The following is an 18,613-nucleotide window of genomic DNA, read 5'->3' on the forward strand; positions in this document are numbered from 1 at the left end:
ACCAATTTCAGTACGTGCAGAAGAATCCTGCCTCTAAGCTTTCCAGATGTGGGTATAAAGTTCGAAGTGCAGAAACCGTCTCCACTGACAGATAAAGGAGAGACCCCACTGAACACCAGCTCTGAGCCTGGCCCTCCTCGGCGGCTTTGCCTGGAGGGCCACATCACAGAGGTAGGGAGACCATGGGCTCAGACACATCTAGAGAAGGCTGTCAATGAAACAGCCCCAGAGACAGTGGCAAAGAGGTCACGGAAAGGAGTATTTCAAACCAGAGAGTGCTCGCTTCTTCAGCCGGTGTGCCAAAGCTCCTCACTCTGCGCTGGGTTCTGCTTGCCATTCCCCTGTCAACTCCAGAAGGGCTCCCTGCCATCTTGCCATCTCCTTGCAATCAACACACAAGCCAATGAAGTGAACAGATCATGTTATCACTCTATTGTCCAGCAGCAGAGAATATATTCCCATGGTACAGAAGACAAGTTCACTTTCAAAGCGATGGGAAGAGCGCCTCCCGTGAGCGCCGCCCTTCCAGGCAGACACCTTCCGCAGAGGCAGGGCCCGTTCACTACCAGCTCTCCACCCCAGTCCCCGTGCGCAGCTCCCAGTTGAGCCTCAGTCCTTACTGATCACGACAACGAATCACCTACGGACATCACAGAGCACTTCATCTGCCTCCTCCACATTGAACGATAACTAAACCGTCGTCAGTGGGAGTCCGATCTGGGAAAAGCCAGCAGATGCTGCAGCCTCCGTGTCTGTTACGGGCCTAGGACAGCAGAAGCAGGCATCGAGTACTGGGGCGAGGCAGGCTCCACGCGCGTGTGGTTTCGGGGAGGGAGAGGAGGACGCACCCCTTGAGGTTGTGGAGAAGGAGAGAGACAGGACACTGCCAAGCAAGCATGAGCAGAGGCCTGAAGGACTTCCACTTGGAGTACAAGAAGGGGGTCAGTATACTTGGCAACCCCAGAGGCAGCAGCAGAGCCACACATGACAGTACATAGCTGAGTGGCGAGAAGGGGCCACTACAGGTAGAGGCATAAACTGGGCACAGGTGGCCAGGCGCTGGTCGAGGGCTGAGGCCGCAGAGCAGCCTTATGTAACCAGGACAAAGGGACCCAGCTCGGAATGAAAAGGATTTCTTTTTAAGATTTCATGTATTTATGTGTTAAGAGAGAAAGAGAAAGCACAAGCCGGGGGAGCAGTAGGCAGAGGGAGAAGCAGGCTCCCCGCCAAGCAGAGAGCCTGATGCCGGACTCGATCCCAGGACCCGGGACCATGACCTGAGCCAAAGGCAGATGCATAACCAACAGAGCCACCCAGGCATGCCAAGGATTTTTTTTTTTTTAAGATTTTATTTATTGGGGCGCCTGGGTGGCTCAGTGGGTTAAAGCTTCTGCCTTCCGCTCAGGTCATGATCCCAGGGTCCTGGGATCCAGCCCCGCATCGGGCTCTCTGCTCAGCGGGGAGCCTGCTTCCTCCTCTCTCTCTGCCTGCCTCTCTGCCTACTTGTGATCTCTGTCTGTCAAATAAATAAATAAAAATCTTAAAAAAAAAAAAAGATTTTATTTATTTATTTGACAGAGAGATTGAGACAGCAAGACAGGAAACACAAGCAGGCAGGGTGGGAGAGGGAGAAGCAGGCTTCCCGCCAAGCAGGAAGCCCAATGTGGGGCTCAATCCCAAGAGGACAGAGATCCCAAGTGCTCTGTCTGGACTCTCAGCAAGCAAGACGGTGTGCGGGGCACCTGCTCCACCCTAACCAACAGGTGGACACTTTAGATTTGCTGCTTTTTAAGTGCCAAAACGGGCTCACCAGCAAGCCTTCCTTTCCCAAAGGAAAAGAAACAAGAGGAGGCTCCCAACATCCACCCAGGCCGCCAGCACACTTCACTTCCGTGAGATCTCGTCTTCGCAATCCCTCTGAGAAAGGATGCGTGGTTTGGCTGTACTCTTGAATTGGATTTTGAGTGCTCTACCTTAATCTCTCAAAATTATGTCACCTGAGTGTCCAGCCAGCAAGCAAGAGGCAAAGCCTTGGTCCCAGCAACTGCAGAAAATACCTTGCCATGTGGTTTGGACAGTGACAGAGCATCTCTTTCCCATTAGGTTTTGCACATTAAAATAAACTCCAGTCTGAATTCTACATTCAGCTAATGGCCACATTAGAGAAGAAAAAGGAACAAATCTGTTAATGACGCTTCTATGTACATTTCATTAATTATTTGTTCCTTCAAGCCAAGGAACCTGAAATGAGATACTGTCTGTGAAGAGCTTTAAAAAGTTACAAACGTTTTGCAAATAGAAGGCATTATTGTTACCATGTGGAAGTGATAAACCTGGCTTCCTGGTATGAGCGGCACCAAGGAGGAAATGTAAGCATTTTGTAAAATATGAACAAATACTGAGTATTAAAAAACCACAGTCAAGACAGAGTACCCAGGGCAAACAAACAGATATGGAAATTAAGCCCAGCAGGCTTGTTTTTCTTCACCATTACTGGCTGTGCATTCGGCCCTCAGCAAAGATGGGAGGAAGGACTCCACAGAAGAGTCTTGCCAACCTTAATCAGTGCCATGACACAAGAACGAAAATGATAATGACAACGCCTAATGTTTACCAGCTCCGACGGTGACAATGGACTGGTGTTCAAATGCCCCTCCAGGTTCCCCTGCCTTTATCCACACCCTTCCAGCACACCTTTCTCTTCCAGTCCTTGCCCATCGACATGTCACACATGTCAACTGCCTTTTTTCCCCCTACAAAATCTGTCCTGAGCCCCCTTGTCCTTGCACCCCTCCCCCATGAGAGCCCCTCTCACTAACCATCAGCACGGATGTCCGTTCTCTGGGCATGCTGCCTCACTGACTAACACTGCCAGGCGTCCGACACTCAAAACTCTAGCCATAATGTACAGTCTCCGAAGCCAGAAAAGAACCACATGTTTACTTATCCCTGCAGCCCTCATGGCCCCCACGACCCCCTCGGCATATTAACTGAACTTCACCATCCTCAGGGCGCCTGGGTGGCTCAGTCGGTTAAGCGTCTGTCTTCAGCTCAGGTCGTGATCCCACGGTTCTCGGATTGAGCCCTACATCGGGCTCCCAGCTCAGAAGGAAGTCTGCTTCTCTCTCCCTCTGCCCCTTCTACTGCTTGTGCTCTCTCTGTCTCTGTCTCTCTCTCAAATGAATAAATAAAATCTTTAAAAAAAAAATTGTTTACTTTTAAGTAATCTCTACACCCTACGTGGAGCTTGAACTTAAAACCCCGAGATCAAAGAGTCACATGCTCCACTGTCTGAGCCAGCCAGATGCCCAGGAGCCCCAATTTTTTAAGCACAAACTCCTATGAGCAAAAAAGTGTGAGCACACACACAGGTCACATGTATTTATTTATAAATTAACACACGGGTACTGCAGTAAAAATGTAGCATACACTTATACACAGAAGTTTGAAACCCTGGTATTTGCCTTCTAGAGCCCAGTGCATCTAGCCTCCCAGAAGCCAGTGACTGTGAACACCCTGTCCCTGCTTGTCCACCTGGCGAAACTGTGTTTCTTCACCAAGTCTCAGCCCCGAGTCATCCTCTCCCAAAGTCTTCCTTGACAGACCAGAGTAGACCCAGAGGTCCTCCTCACTCCTCTGGGCCCTTCATACCTCCTGGTGCCACCAACGCACTTGCCAGGCCAGTCACCCAGTGCAGCAACCACGTGGGCGCCTGCCTTCCAGCAGTGTGGGGACAGAGCCAATGCCTGGGCATCACAATGCTCCACAAGAATACGGAGCAGGGAAGAGAGGCCCATCAGACCCTGCCATCTCACTCTCTCACATACAAAGCCCTTCCTGACTCATGGCTTAAATAGGGTTTCCCACTCTTCTTCTTTTTTTTTTTTAAGATTTTGTTTATTTATTTGACAGAGAGAGACACAGCGAGAGAGGGAACACAAGCGGGGGAGTGGGAGAGGGAGAAGCAGGCTTCCCGCCGAGCAGGGAGCCCAATGCGGGGCTCAATCCCAGGATCCTCAGATCATGACCTGAGCTGAACGCAGACACTTAAGGACTAGCCACCCAGGCGCTCCGGGTTTCCCACTCTTAACTAGAGACCTGATTATAAACCTCTGGCTCTTAGCTGCTGGGTGCTTCCTGGACACGTAGTCTACCTTGTCTTTGAGTCTCCAAGTCCCCCAGAGGGCAGGAGCTGGGTCTGTGCCACAGCAGGCTGGACAGGTGCCTCACAAATACTTACCTGACTTCATAACAGGGCCATTTCCTGAGCACTCACTAGTTCACTTAGCCTCTCCCCACTGGCTTGCATTTGCATTGTCTTACCTAATCCCCTTCAAAACCTAACAGGTGGGCAGATAGTTGTTTTAGAGAAGGGCCAACAGATCTTCCTAAAGTCACGCAGCCTCCCAAGGGCTCAGTCAGACAAGAGCCCAGAAGATACACCCAGGAGAGGCAGAGGAAAGCAACCCTTTATACTGCAGCACCATTACAACACGTCTACTAAGACTTTTCTACACACACTGCAGACAGCGGGGTGCTGCAGGCAGTGGGCTCAGCCCCACGTTCTTGCCCTACCGTTGCTTCCTCAGGTGCCTGCCTGCCACGTGGCAGATGTCAGAATGGAAGCCATCCCCTTAAGCACACAGATGTGCCCCAATTTTTAAAATCTAATATATAAACCATGTGATATCAGTAAAAGGATGCATTCACATTGCAAAGTAATGCACTAGGAGTTCCATTAAATAACTCCAACTCCATTTAATGTCTAACTGTATTTATCAGAAAACAATTATGATTTCTCTGGATTAAATTTTCTACATAATTATGGAGTTATGACTGTATATGTACAATATTTAATATTTTTACATTATTCTTCAGATGAAAAGAAAAAATTTTTTAAATCCCAAGACCTAGCTTGAGGACACTAAGGAAGTGAAGATTTTGTACAAGAAGTAAAGATTTTGAATCTCACCTTTCAACACCAATAGGATGAAAGCTAAATTCTGTAAGGGTACGGTATTTATCTTAATAGCTGAAGGAGCAGGAGAACAAACATTCACCCAACTGTACCATCCAACTGTAAACATCTCCCCCACCTCTAAAATTACGCATGCATTATGTCCAAAAAGGCCCTCTGTCCCTCCTAGAAAAACATCCTGGCATTTTATCATTTTGTTGAAGGAGCAAGCCAAATGCAGGGAGGTCAAATTAAACAAAAGTTTGTCAGCCCCCGTACACATCAGCCAACAGCAAACAGAAGGAAGGTACACAAGGTGTATTTTTCAATCACCCAAAGTGCCCTGAGTAAATGTTCCAGTCAACTATTCAATAACATCACTAGCACGCAACTCCCTGGGACATTCCTAGCCAGTTTCCACAAGGCACCCAGCACAAGCTGCCCCCCCACCAAAGGTGCTGACTGACCCCTCATGGTTGGACCACCCGGGTGGCCACCAACCAGCCCTCCCACCCAATGGCAGTCTTCTGCACACTCCATCTCCAAGGCCTTGGCACTGTCCACACTACCTGCCAAGGCAAGAGCGGATTTGCACCTGGAATTCAGCAGGAGGTTGACTGCATGGCCAGCGGAGGAGAGATGCAGGCCACTGCCCACACAGAGCTGGGCGCCACCCATGCCTGAGGTGCGAGGGCTCACTCACCTGAGCACAGAGGCGAGGACCCTGCCCACTGCTCACCCGGCATGCCCCAGATGGGGCGCACTTCCACCATGCACCCCATAACATGGTCAAAACCACTGAACAAACAGACACACAAAGGTGAGTGTGAACACAAGCAGCTCTGTGGGACTGGCCCCAAAGATGCAGGGCTTCTGTTTTGCTCCCTCTCCACAAGCCAGGACTGTGAAATGGGTTTCCCTCTGGCCAGCCACTCCCAACCTTCCAGCTGAAAAGGCTGCCTTTCGGAGAAAACAAAACTGCTTTTCTTTACTTAATTGAAATCTACTAAGATGATTTTCCTCTTCCCTCCAGCTTCGGGAGCAATCAGCTTAGCAAGCCAGACGCTGTTGATGGTTGTGTGAGCCTCTAAAAGGGCAAAGGCCTCAGCCAGAAGCAAACAGCCAAGCCTGTGGAAGCAGGAAGGGAGTGCCCTCCGCAGAGGTGGCAAGGTCAAGTGTTGTGTAGCAATCCTCAGGTCAAACATAAGGGGATGAGTTCTACGTTGGCATCCTTGGGGACAAGGCTAGGGAAGAGCATGATCTCAGAAAGTAGTCTTGGAAAGGGAAAGGAGTGACTGAAGGAGATGTCACACCGTGTTCGAGCATCTGGCCACTGAATCCATCTCTCTCCTGGCCCCCACTCTTCCACTGTGAGCCCAAATTCCCCCACAGGGTAGGGTGAGGACTGGGGGGAGGGAGAAGGGACCAGGTGCAGTCCTTGGCCATAAAATCCTCTAATTTTATTTTTAAATGTATTAGATTATTTAGTGTCTTTAACCTACCTAAGTAGAATTTATCTCAAGTTTAAAATAGCACAAAGATTGGGTCTCCTAGCTGGCTCACTGGGTTAAGCCTCTGCCTTCAGCTCAGATCATGATCTCAGGGTCCTGGGATCAAACCCTGCATCGAATCACATCGTATCGCATCGCATCGCATCGCATCGCATCGCATCGCATCGCATCGCATAGGGCTCTCTGCTCAGCAGGGAGCCTGCTTACCCCTCTCTCTGCCTGCCTCTCTACCTACTTGTGATCTCTCTCTCTGTGTCAAAGAAATAAATAAAAATCTTAAAATAAAATAAAGTAGCTGGGGCGCCTGGGTGGCTCAGTGGGTTAAAGCCTCTGCCTTCGGCTCAGGTCATGATCCTAGAGTCCTGGGATCAAGCCCCACATCGGGCTCTCTGCTCCACATCGGGCTCTCTGCTCCGCAGGGAGCCTGGCTCTTCCTCTCTCTCTGCCTGCCTCTCTACCTAGTTGTGATTCCTCTCTGTCAAATAAATAAAATATTTAAAAAAATAAAAAATAAAATAAAAAATAAAAAAATAAAATAAAGTAGCATGAAGATCTTATACCTCCCTGAGGAGATCATCCACTAAATCACTGTGTTTGCCCACAACAAAACTCTAGCAAACAGCAAAACTCTTTCACTTATGACCCAGATGATACAGACTTAGATTCCTTTCTTTTTTTTTTTTAAGATTTTATTACTTATTTATTTGGCAGAGAGAGAGACAGCAGGAGAGGGAACACAAACAGGGGGAGTGGGAGAGGGGAGAAGCAGGCTTCCCGCCAAGCAGGGAGCCTGATGCAGGGCTCAATCCCAGGGCCCTGGGATCATGACCTGTGCTGAGCCACCCAGGAGCCCCTAAAACTAGATTCTTATAACAAAAAGATGGAAAGGAAAATGTAATCATAACATTTACTGCCCAATTGCAAAGATTTTTTAAATAATAATACCTAGCATTGGCAAGGGTGTAGCCACCCTTTTGTCTATGGGAGTGCAAAATGCCCCCATCCTTTCTGAAAAGCAGGCTGGTGATACTTTTGGAAGACCCTCTAAAAGTTCTTATACCCACAATCCTCCCCTTTAGGAATCTATCAAAGGATGTAATCAAAATGAACAACTCAGTATCATTTAGAATACAGAAAACTGGTAAATCCTCAATGTCCCAAAATATTTAAAAAAAAAATAACAATATAACCATAGAGTAGAATGTTATAGTTATCAGCAGTGGTATCTTTGGAGAATATTTAAATTACATGAAAAAATGTTCATGGTAAAATACAAAGTCTGAAAATGTTACATACGTTCTACATATAATTTTATAGGCTGGAAAGAATCTACTAACCTACTAACAGAGGTCTTCTAAAAGTAGTAAAATCAAAGACAATTTTAGTTATTTTCATTTTCTTCTTTGTTTCTTTTTTCTTCTTCTTGGTTTCCTTGTTTCTAATTATGCTCAATAAGAATATAATCAGGGAGGAAAAAAAAGAATTTCAGGGGCACCTGGGTAGCTCAGTCTGTTAGGTGTCTGCCTTCAGCTCAGGTCATGATCCCAGAGTCCTGGGATCGAGCCCCGCATTGGGCTCCCTGCTCAGCAAGCGGCCTGCTTCTCCCTCTCCCATTCCTCCTGCTTGTGTTCCCTCTCTTGCTGTGTCTCTGTCAAATAATAAATAAAACCTTAAAAAAAAAGAATTTCAGAGACTAGATCTGTGAGAATAGTTTTAGACAGGCCTATAAGAGTCTATGGAATGAAAAGTCAGGTTCAACTAGAGTGGACAGAGCTGGACTGGCGGCTGGCGCACCCAGGCCTCCATGTCTGCCTTGACAGGCAAGGCTAAAGCCTGCCACACAGGCTGTGATGAGCATGTCAGGGGAACTGAAAACTAATGCAGTCTGGGACAAGCCATGTGAAAACACTGTTGCTCGGGGCTGTGGAGATGGGGAGGACCGAGCACAGACCAGAACAGGAACGTCCAGTACCCCACAACGTGTGGACACCATAATACATTCTACAGGGACCCCAGTCACCTGGCTGGGCTCAGGGGCTACCATGGATTCCCGTTCTTGCCCCACTGCCGTGGGCTTGCAAAGAGCTGAGGGGCTGTTCTGCCAGGCCCAAGGGCACCTGCATCACCTAAGAACTTGCTGTAATCCCAAACATTTGGGTTTGTCCAAAACGGACACTCTTTCTTAAGAAGGACACATCAATACGTGTGGTTGATTAATCTATGCCCTCATGAATCAAAATAGAGACTCTTAAAGATATTATGATTTTGTTTTGTTTTTCCCAAATGCGGGAAGCAAAGGGAAATGAAATCAGTAGCATTCTATGTACTAGATGATCTGGATCCTTCTGAGTGAACAAACACCCAGGATGGCCTCATTCAGCCTCCCCCCAGCCCCACAAGACCCACAGCAGACAGAAGGCTTCTCCTCCACTGGCCTCAGTCCGCCCCTCAGAAAACAGGTCCTAACGCTCCGACCACGGACACCCAGACAAGACTAACAGAAGAGGTTTTTAAGGAATGGTGCAGAGTACCTCAGCCAACAACCCTGCTGCTGATTTTCACTTCCTCTGCCTTGAGGGACTCAAGGTTTGAGGTGGACAAAACAAAGCCACCAACAGCCTTGTCACCAGTGTGACACGCCCAGGAAGCAGAGGCTAGAAAGAAGAATGGGGAATGGCAGTGGGGGTGGGGGGGCATAATCAGAGCCACAGATAAAAGCAGGAAGGAAGAAAAAAGGCGCTTGCTGGCTGAGCAGTCACTGGGACCTGTTCCGGGACCGGGAACAGAGAGAAAGGGCACCGTCCTCCTCCACCCAACTTGTCCTCCTCCACCCAGCTCCACCAACAGGTCCCTGATGAAGAACTTCTGGCTTGGGGGCTGACCTCGGGTGGCCTGGAGTCCCAGCCCAGACCCCAAGTGAGAGAACGCCTGGGCTGTGTCTGACCCCACCCTTTGTTTACAAGAGGTGAGACTCTGGGTCATTCCCAGGCTTCTCGCTGCCTTCCTGCAAGCTGGGGACGGAGCAGTCCAGATGTCACAGGGCTGCACCGAGGACGAAATTAGTTCATATATGTGCAACACTAAGAAGAGCCTGGCATACAGTCAGCACTCTGCAAGTGTCTGGAACCGCGGCTACTATTCTCTGACCAAGTGCCCTAGTGGAGGCGGGCCCGCCAGAGGTCCAGGAGCCCTTCCAAAAGCAGCCTGGCCTCCTGCCGTGGACTCTCCACTCTTGCTTTCTGGAAGCTGTGAAATTTTACTATGGAAATCCCCTCCCCATCTCTGGGGAGGTTGCAGGCCCTTGGGGCCCCAGACAATGAAAACAATGCCCAGTGGAGCCTCCACCAGCCACAGGCCGGGACCATCTCTGGAGATCACTGGCCGGTGGCCGGCTGGGAACTGACAAGGCCCAGCAGGAAGCCTGCCATTCTGCAAACCCCAGGGGACAAGGAGTCCACACACCTACACAGAGGGTCCCTTGCCACACCGTTCACGGAGGACTGACCGGCCGAGGGTGGATGGGACACATCCTTTTTGCGAGATGAATCAACGCTTTTACTTTGAAGAGAATTTCGAGGTCCATTTAGGGACCATGTGGATGAGGACACACAGATGTTTGCTCACACCCACCTAATTCCTGACCTTCACGTCACTGGAGTAGTCCAGGCCCTGAATCTCGTCTGCAAGGAGAAGAGCAAGTCATTTGGCAGGGGCCCAACTTAGGAGGTGGCTTTGTAATATGAGCGGTGTGTCCGCTAACAACTAGAGCAAGACCATTAAGTTCATTACACCTGTCACTCTGCCAGCTGACTATCCAAATTGCCAGAGATGAAAGTACATTATGCCCAAGGAGTGCCACCCTGCCCCCTCCCAGGGCAGCGCGCGCGCGCACACACACACACACACACACACACACACACACTTATCTCAGACAATTTGTTCTCAATGTCTGCACCTGCAGAAAGAACGCAACTGTAAACAGCTTGAAACTTGGCTTCGGGAACACTGAAGGCCTGAGCAGCTGAGAACAACGTTTAGTTTTGTCCGCAGCAGGTCCCTAGGAGGAAGGCTAGGTGCCATGCTCCCTGGTGCAGAGGGAAGAATGTGGTGAGGCCAGAGGGGGAGGGGAAGGGCAGGGCAAGGGGGCAGAGCTGCCCAGTGACGCGAAGGACACACAGCTGTTCCGTCCATTCTGCTATCCTGCAGTCCTGCCAAAAATAAAAGCGAGAGACACACCCTTTTCATTTCCGAACCAAGTCACAGAATTCTAGGCAAGAGGCAGAGAGGCCTTCCTCCCAGCTGCACAGCCAGCAGGCTCCCTGGGTGCGCAGCGCCCGGACGCCGGCTCCAGAGCGCGTTTGCAGTGCAAGCGTGTTGCAGACAGCGGTAATTCATTTATCCCTGTCATGTAACATTAGCAATCTGTCTGGAACTTGGCAAGCACCAACTTGCACTGTCATATAAACTGTCTGACAAACTTAAAGTTTCGTAAATGGTTCTCTTCCAGCAGACAATAAAGCATCATTAAAAAAAAAATAGAAAGAAATTTGTCATCTCTTTTTCTGTTCCTTCTCTCTCTTCCCTGTCTGAAAAAGGGTTGAGAAGAGAGAAAAAGAAAGAAAAGCAACGACAAAAGCACCTACACAAACAGAAGTGATCCCTCAGCAGGATTCTTAACCTTGGAAAGTCTCAACATTTTTTCCGATGCCAAGTAAATGAGTAAATAAACGGATGGGGGGAGGGACGATGTGGTGGGGGTCAGTGTTGAGGGGGGTACAGAGCAAAATCTGCAAAACAAAAGTACAGTCATTAAAAATTAATAAAGGGAGTGGACATCAGCTCCCCACCCCCTTCTGCTCGTGGGGATTTGAGCCAGACATTCTGCGTCCTCATTAAGTGGTGTCTGGCAGGCTGCCGGAGTTTTAGTGGGTTCTGGGAATGCCAATATATTAACCAGAGGACTTTCTGCATACCCTTTAGAGTTTTTATTCTAGAAAAGTCAACCATTTGGCACAGTGTAGCCTTATTTTTGTTCGGGAAAGCTCTCAGCTGCCAATCAAGAGAGAAATTATAGCTATGTTCTTCGTAATTTCCAAGACCTATCTGGAAAACAAGCCTAGTGGAAAGAAAAGTCCTCACAAAAACAGCTTAAAAGGCCAAAGTGCCATTTTTAGTGGAAATTCAAAGAAAAACAATCCATCTCACATGGATATGAGACAACACAAACATTATTTTCAATTCCTCCTATGACAGAGGAAAAAACAATAGTCACTGGGAATAGGAATCCAATATTTCTGTAGCAATTAATGGTACAGGTTCTGGGGGGCTGTTCACTGCAGCTGCCTAACAGTGAAACGAATAACACCACACACACACACACACACACACACACACACACAATTTCCCTAAAAAAGTGGCAGGTCTTGAGGCCTAAATTTGCAAATAGTAGACAGAAACTTTATGTTCCTATTTTAAAACTTAAGACTCACGTTCCATGCACACCCATAATATAGGTCAAGGTATTATTCTAGACTAAAGAATCCCATGTAGGCAGAAAGTTACTCTTGACACCAGAAAATAATGGCTTCCAGAAGAGTTTTCTGAGATAGGAAGAAAGGGAGGGAGGGAGGGAGGAAAGGAAGAAGGAAGGAAGGAAGGAAGGAAGGAAGGACTAGAGGGAGGAAGGGAGAAAGAGGAAGAAGCGACAAAAGGGCAAGATGGGACTACAGGGCAATTTTGCTACTGTTTGTATTTAATAACTCTGTGTCTAAATCAAGTATGTTTAACATTTCTAAAAACCTTCCAGGTTAATATGGAATAATCTTTTTATAGTTATTGCTCCTTGAGTTTTCTTTCTTCTCTACTAACTCTCACCCAGAAGGACAGGCACATCATAGAAACTCCATAAGTCTCGATGATTAAACATGAGAAGAAATAGGGCAAGAACTACCAGAGAGATTGGACAAGCAAGCGTCACAACCAAGTGTCCCTGCCCCAGCCCTGACAGTGCTTGGGTTTACACAGAGCAGTCCTCTCCAGCCTACACCATGGGTGACTGACAGCTGGGTGACGGCAAAGGGATCCAGACGGACCTTAAGGGTCTCTGCTTGACATCAGGACAGAAACTACCCTCATAGAGCAAAAGTCATTCTTAGCTCTCTCTGATGCCCTGTCCAGCTGGGAACTGCCCCTCCAGCAGCCCAGATGAAAAACAGACAGCGTCCCATGAGCTACAAGGCTACTCTGGCAGGCTGCTAAGTCAACCAAGACTACAGCACAGTCCCAAACTGTAAACACCTCTGCAGATGGGTCCTTGCTCCCAGCGCACCAGGCAAGAAAACTATTCTTAGAACACTGTCAGCCGTTGGGGGGAAATATTTGTCTATGTATGTATATACTACCGCAGGGGGCGAGGAAAGGTGGGGAGGGTACGGGGCTTTGATTCTCAAATCATGTGCCAACAAACTGGTACAAAATCCCTTAATAAGCAGGTGGCACTGGCTGGATTCCTCTGCAGGACTGTGGTCATGCAAACCAAGCCTCCAGGAGGATTCAAGAGACAGTCCTAAAACCCTGTGGGAAAAGTCTTCTCCATAGTAAATACAAACCTACATGAACTAGAACCATGGCCAGTGATGGCAAACTCTTCCAAGGGCAACAGAAGAATGTTAAGAAATTAAAAGGGTCTTTTAAAACAAGGGAGGAAGGAGCTACAACTCCATTACAGCACATCCTAACCGGCATTTACAGTCTTGGCCCTAATTCCTAACAGTGTGTTCAATGTCAATTGCAAAGTGAAGCTCTTAAAAGAATGAAGCTTTCAAAGATCATGAGGCATTTACCCATGTTGTAAAAAGCACTGCTATGCAAGGGCCATCAAATAGCATTCAAGGGTTGATAGGAAACCAAATATTATAATTCAGTAAATGTGCATGGGATGGGCAATATTCAGATCTATTCGTTCGTCTATGTAATGACTCAAATTTGACATTATGATCCTTTACCAAACATAAAGAATATGTTGCAAGAGAACTGTGCAGAGCACAAAGACAGATATACAGATGACAGGAAGTTCAATATAAATACTAGAAAGAACTAAATAGTCACACACAAAATGCAGAACATGGCTTGATGCAATGGCAGTTTCTACAGAACATTCCTTGTCAATGCAAAGCTCAGTCCAGAAGCTTCAGGCAAAATACAAGTGGAAGAATATCTTTCTTGGCTAGCCAAATAAGTGGAAAGGGCCACCTTAAAGGGAGGTTTCCTAGTACTAGCCATAAAGGAAGGCACCAACCTCCATGCCAGCCATGGGACCCATATATTTTTAAGAACCAAGGCTGCTGACCATCTCTACCCACCTCCACTGCAAGAAACTTACTTATAGTAACTCTCAGACTCAACATCCTCTAATAGCTTATCTCACCTCACAGCCTACAATGCCTAGCACACAGTAGGTCATCAATGAATATTTATCACAGTAATTAATTAACATTGTAGAAAGCAGCCCTGAACTTTAAGTAGGGCCTGGGGATATCGAAGCCAAAGTAATTGCAAAGAAAGAGAAGGTAATAGATGGGACACAGAGAAAGAGAAAAGCAAATCAAAATTACACAATTCTAGCTAATTAAAAGACTCTTTGGGGAAAACAAAAATTAAGCTAGCTTATGTGGCCAGTGTCACTCAGCAATCATTCCTGTGCCGGGCTAGGAGCAAGAAGGGCTTCTCGCTGTTCGGACCGGCTGCACGGTGCCCCGCCAGCTAAACCGGGAACCAGGGCACTGACTGACGCGTCTTTTCCAGGTGCCACCCACCCACCGCGCTCCGTGTCGTCCCCCTGAAAATCTCTGCCTCAACGGGAAGCCAAGTCTTCCTTTTCCAATGGAAAAAAAAAAAAAAAAAGTTTTGAAACAAGCAAATACCCTCTCCACCACCCCAGCAAATTAACCTGAATCGAGCCCACTGTCTTCCAGCCGCGTACTTACAGGGCTCGCCCCCCAATGCCACTCCGGGCGGCGCACCCGGCAGGGGTCCCAGGGACGCCTCCTCGTCACTGTGCAAAGAGGACCCCACAACAAAGGCAAGAGCTGAGCCCGGGCTGGGTGCTCGTCGTTTCCTGTTTATTTCACCGTGAAGGGTCAAAGAGAAATTCAACACACGCCAGCTTCCTCCGGGGCTCAGAGACCCAGCCTGAGTGTAACAGCAGCCGCCGGGAGACAATCGACTTCCAGCCAATACCGGGAGCTGCAGGCGGCCCCGCGACCGACGTCAACGCGCGCTGGGGGACCCGGGCAGACGCCGGGTGAGACGGGCCCCAGGGGCGCGGGGCGCGACCTGCGGGGTCCGGGAGTGCGGAGCCGCGGGCTGCGGGCTGTCCAGCAGCGGGATGCAGGGTTCAGAGTACTGCCCGCTCCCGCCCCTTTTCCTTCCCGCAAACTCCCCAGCAAGGTCCTGCACGATCTTCCCGCTTCCCGCTGACCTCCAGTCCTTCCCCCCCACCGCCTACAGTGGCTCGCTGACAGGCCCCAGGGAACCGAGACCTCAGTTTGGGCAGTTACCGCGGCGCTTACCCCCGCCTCCCCGCGGTGCAGAATTAGGTCCCGCAACCGCAGGACACCCCGCGCGGGCACCGAGAAATAGGTCGGCAGCGTTCCTCCAGCAGAGCACACAAGCAGAGGCGGCGGCGCCTCGGTTCGGAGTGCCGGGTCGCCCTACCCACACGCGCCCCGGGCGAGCGCCCCAGAACGCCGTCGTGCCCACGGGCTACACAGCCTCAGACCTGGAGAACTCGTCTCCGGGGGACTCGCCGGTCTGGGGAGGACTCACGGGGCTGCACAGCTCCCTCCGGCCCCCGCCGACGGCGCAGGCTCGCGAACGTCCCGTTCCCGGAGCGTCCTGTCCCCGCGTCCTCCGCCCCCTGCCCTCCCCAGCCTCCCCCCTTCCCGCCCCAGCGCCGCGCTGAACTTGGGCCAGACGCCGAGACCACAACAGCCACCTCAGATCTGCACTCACCTGCGGCCGTCCCTCCGGAGCAGAGGCGGGAGACCGCCCGCACTGCAGCCCGCCGGGCCACCGGCCCTGCTGGCCGCGGGGGAGGGGCGCGGGATGCGGGGCCGCCGCGGCAGGGGGGCGCGCAGCGGGTCGGCGGGGAGCGCGGCGCGGTGCGCCGGGTCTCTTTAAGAGCCGGGGACCTTACCCCCGGGCCTCCCCCGCGCTCCCCGCCCCCCTTTCACTTTCCCAGAGACTCGCAGCCTGTCTGGCGGCGGCGGCGGCGGCTCCTCCCCGGCTCGCAGGGGATCCCCGGCCGGCCGCGGCGGCGCGCGGGGCGGGCAGGGCCAGCCGCAATCGCCTGCCTGTCCCGCCGGGCCCGGCCCGCAGCCTCCGGGAGGAGGGGGGAAGGAGGGAGACGGTGCTGCAGCCGCCGGGGGAGGTGTCCCGCCTCCCGTCGCCGGAGGGGGGGAGTGTTCCGCCTCCCGCCGCCGTCTGTCTCCAGCCGTAACTGTGCTCGCCGAGGCTGTGTCTGTCTCCAACTCCTCCAGTCTCTCCTCCCTCCCCATCCCCCTCTGCGGCGGGGACCCGGCTTGCGGCCAGGCCGCGGGGGCGGCGGGGGCCGCCGTGCTGCCGGCGGGTGGGCCGGTCTCGACCTGGAGTGCGCGAGCCGCACCAACCTCTGCAGGCTGCGTGCACGGAGCTGGGGGCGTGCGGGCGCCGAGGCCGCGGGACCCCAAGGCTCGGCGAGGCCGGCCGGCTCAACACAAGGCGGCGGGCTCGGGCCTCGTGGGGCGCGCGCCCACCGCCGGCCGGACAGGGAACTCCAAGTGCGGAGAGACGGCTGGCCGGCTGGCTGGCTGACTGGCCTGCCGGGAGGAGCCGGCTTGCCGAGGCTGGCTGGCTAAGGATGGTCTCGGGAGAGCAGGCCGACTTGTTCCGTGCGCACAATGGGCAGCAGACCTTTGGGCACCAGTCCAGAGACACACAGTAGGGCTGCAGGACACGTAGTGGGACCGATGAATCCTCCCTGAGCCAGCCCCACCGGGCTGCTCCTGACCCCACGTGGTCACCCCCCTTAAAGATTCCCGGTCCCTTATGAGGGCAATGTCTACCTACTAGAAAGCTAGCTGGATTCTTCCTGTTACGACCCTTTCTCCTTGAAGGACCTACATCTCTCCTCCTCTGAAGGCCCTTTAGGACTTGAACTCCGCCTGAGTGCAGGCAATATGTATGCATTTTGTCCTCCAGAAGTAATAGCATTGACTGCCAAGGAGTTTGGGTACTGCCCTAGCATATGGCATTTTAACCCAGTTTTATTACAGTCGCCAAAATTAGATTATTCCCCTCTGCCCAAAGTAAACCCCCTGCAGACATACCAAAATACTCTAACCTGGGGTTTCAGGCAGGATCTGTGAGAGGTGCAGCTAATTAAATTAATTTTCAACTTCCCATAATGTCAGAGAAGAAAATCTTTTGAAACCGATGAATAATTTGTCAGTAACATTTTAGTTAGTGAAATGTTGGCTTAATTCAGCTTTCTTTAAAGAGCTCTCCACTCTCTACTACTCTCATGGTAATTGCTGCATAGAATTTGATCTGTCTCCATTTATTGTGTCAAGTCCCCTACTAAGTAGATTGTCTTATTTAATACAATAACTGGGGCAGCCAATGCTTTCCCATTTTACAGATGAGAAAGTTGAGGCTCTAAAAGATTTAGTAACTTGACAGCGGACCACAGAGATGGGTTTAAAATTCCTAACTGGCTACATAGGAAGTGGGGAATTGAACCATACTGCCATCTACCTACGGTAGCTTTGACATCCAGTTCAGTTAAACTCAGCCCCTGCAGCAATGGGTAGCATCTGTTCTCTGCCAGAAGAATGGCCAGATCCCAGACCAACAGAGGTGCATTTAGACTACAGAGACAACTGTAAATCTGGCTGCTAGGGCAAACTTTTATTAAATGAGCAATGAGCTAAGTGTTTAATACAGGTTATCAGAACGTGACAAGCATACACTTACTAGTTTGTATTTCCTGATCATGAACGTATACCACACAAATAGCAGCTCAGGTGCTCTGGGGTTGAAGAAACTGTTCTTGCCCTCTTGGGGCAGAAAGAGAAATGACTTTTTCCTTCTAAACGAGAAACACTGCTGTATAGTGTCTCTACATCAGTTCACAAAAATAATGGAACAATGGGGTACCTGGCTAGCTCATTCGGTGGAGCTAAGCATCTGACTCTTGGTTTCAAGGAGTGGGACATGAGAATTCTTTCTCGGTATACTTCCAATTACATTATACCTGTTGTTCGTTATATACCAACAACACTTACTCCACAGAAGATCAGTCATCTAAACAGACAAAAATAGGAAGGGCAAACATGATGTGGAGTCTGCTTTTAGGCAAGCAGGCTTGAGCAATGGAGTATAGAAGGGGCCCTCAGCAACCAATTGGTGGAATACACACAGGTCCATTAGGTGACCCCCAGCTCAAAATCGCCATGAGCCTATCTGACCAATGGGCTACTTACCACCACCAGGCACAATTGCTAAAAGAGGGAAAGTTCCATACTTTGCTGTCTCTTCCTCTTCCCCCTTTATAAACCGTCCCCCACGCATGGGGTACCTAGGTGGCTCAGTTAGTTAAGCATCTTACTCTTGATTTTTGGCTCACATCATGATCTCAGGGTTGTGAGATCCAGCCCCTCATGGGGCTCCACGCTGGGCGTAGCTTGCTTAAGATTATCTCTCTCCTTCCACCTCTGACCCTCCCCCCCCCAAGAAAAACAGCACCTACCCACTGCCTCCTTGCAGACAGCCTTTCCTCTGCTATCCTGCCCAGTGCTCCCTTGCAGTATAGTCAGTAAACCCCTATCTCCTTTGCTCTGCCTCAGATGAAGTCCTTCACTGCTAGTGTCACCAGCTTCTACCCTGATCATCGTTCCACATTTGGGAGCCCTCATCCCATCAGGAGAGACACCACATTTAGACACCACAATGAACAAATGTTGAAAAAAAAAAAAAGATTCTGAGGGCCCCAACTGACCACAAAATACATGTGAATCAGAGAACATAATTCTGTTACTTTGAGCTCATGCATAACATTTCAATGACACTTAACCTATCTCAAATGATCCTTACTACACTTTGTACT

At 50.3% G+C, this 18,613-nt stretch overlaps 1 protein-coding gene across 7 annotated transcripts in view; it reads right to left on the minus strand.

The window, feature by feature from the left end:
- Positions 1 to 15,643, minus strand: part of LDLRAD4 (low density lipoprotein receptor class A domain containing 4) — a 431,068-nt gene extending 415,425 nt beyond the window's left edge. For 2 of the 7 annotated variants that reach the window (XM_046024300.1, XM_046024299.1), the window contains exon 1: positions 15,481 to 15,643. The gene's annotated coding sequence lies outside the window, so the exon portion shown is untranslated. Of the gene's footprint in view, positions 1 to 14,453; positions 14,568 to 15,038; positions 15,178 to 15,247; positions 15,344 to 15,480 lie in introns of those variants that run through there. The other 5 variants (XM_046024293.1, XM_046024303.1, XM_046024298.1 and 2 more) reach the window with 5 other exon arrangements.
- Positions 15,644 to 18,613: the final 2,970 nt, after the last annotated feature.

The sequence above is a fragment of the Meles meles genome, chromosome 12 (assembly GCF_922984935.1).
Source record: "Meles meles chromosome 12, mMelMel3.1 paternal haplotype, whole genome shotgun sequence".
Classification (NCBI taxonomy): domain Eukaryota; kingdom Metazoa; phylum Chordata; class Mammalia; order Carnivora; family Mustelidae; genus Meles; species Meles meles.